Below are 1,271 nucleotides of genomic sequence, written 5' to 3'. Positions count from 1 at the left end.
ATATTTGAACTGCTTTAAAGCGTTGTGATGTTATTTTATTATTATTGTTTGTATTCTGAAGGATGTTGTATCAAGGTCCGGCCTCATATATGAGTAATCGATGAATGTATTATGGTGACCTTAACTGTCTGTCGCTCCTTTGATACAAACACGAATTATCCCCCACCTTAATACCCGATCGGCACTATAAGCACGGTGCCACAAATGTTAATGTTGGTTCTTTTGGAGAAACAGGGTTTTTATTTTTACAGGGTAAATAAGTATATAATACAGGGTTTTTAATAGCTACCTATAAAGTTAAAATAATTTATGAGTGTGCACGCTACCAAAATGGTCCGCGAGCCGGCGCTTAAAAACAAGACCAAATTGTTCAATGGCTGACCAGTAGAATAGTTGCATAAATATTGTTTTAGCATTTTTGTAGGACAGTAGCCATATTAGTATTATTTTGTTTTCAATTTGAATTGAAAAAAAAGAACATAAAATGGATCAGGCATTTATAGGCACGACTTTATTTGTTCGAGCAGCTAAATTGTGTAAATTCAGCTGATTCTCTCAGGGTTACATGGTTTCACAAACTTCCTGAAATGTTTTATTCATTCAAATTAAATTAATTTTCCCCTTCAAGAAAAAAACACTTCTTTTTCATTCCACTTCAATGTGCTATTTAAGCCCATGTAAGCCAGTACTTATTTTAATTATTATTTAGAAACGCATTTTATTCTTTAAGCCAATTTTTGTTCTTATTTCCTTTTATGTACGTCCTTTAAAAAAAAACATAAAACAAAAACGAAAAGTCCTCTTCTGGACATTTTATACGTGAAAATGTTTTGATAATAACAAATGACAAAAATAAAAGTGTGCATCTTCTGTGTATCATGTTTTTTCATTATTTTATCTGTCAAAATTAGAATCCGTCAATCCCTCATCCAATTAGTCTAAAGGATTTGAATGAATGCATTCAAGCTGTAAAATTGGTGTCCATATAAGGTAAATACATTATTTAACAAAGGAGAGATGCTCTGTCGGATAAACGATCTTTGTTAGAACAGAACTATGATCCAGCAGAGGTGAGCCAATATTGTTCCATAATCAGAAACATTTCTATTTCGATTCCATTCGTTAATGTTCCACCTCTTAAAGGGCCTCGCCATGATTATTTTAGTTCAGGCTGCTTGTGTGATTCACCCAGGTGGGAAACCGATGGTCTGTCTGGAAAGAAAGGTCTACCCATATCCGTATGGTCCTCTGATGGAGTGTCGATGAATGGG

General features: G+C 34.0%; 1 protein-coding gene across 1 annotated transcript in view; it reads left to right on the top strand.

Moving 5' to 3' along the window:
• Positions 1-857, top strand: part of LOC102237404 (homeobox protein Hox-D4b-like) — a 2,885-nt gene extending 2,028 nt beyond the window's left edge. The window contains exon 2 of the mRNA XM_005816489.2: positions 1-857. This exon is cut by the window's left edge and continues 341 nt beyond it. The gene's annotated coding sequence lies outside the window, so the exon portion shown is untranslated.
• The last annotated feature ends 414 nt before the right edge of the window (positions 858-1,271 follow it).

Source organism: Xiphophorus maculatus, chromosome 22, assembly GCF_002775205.1.
Source record: "Xiphophorus maculatus strain JP 163 A chromosome 22, X_maculatus-5.0-male, whole genome shotgun sequence".
Lineage (NCBI taxonomy): Eukaryota > Metazoa > Chordata > Actinopteri > Cyprinodontiformes > Poeciliidae > Xiphophorus > Xiphophorus maculatus.
Note: the sequence above shows the minus strand (reverse complement) of the source record. Positions and strands in the feature narration are given on the sequence as shown.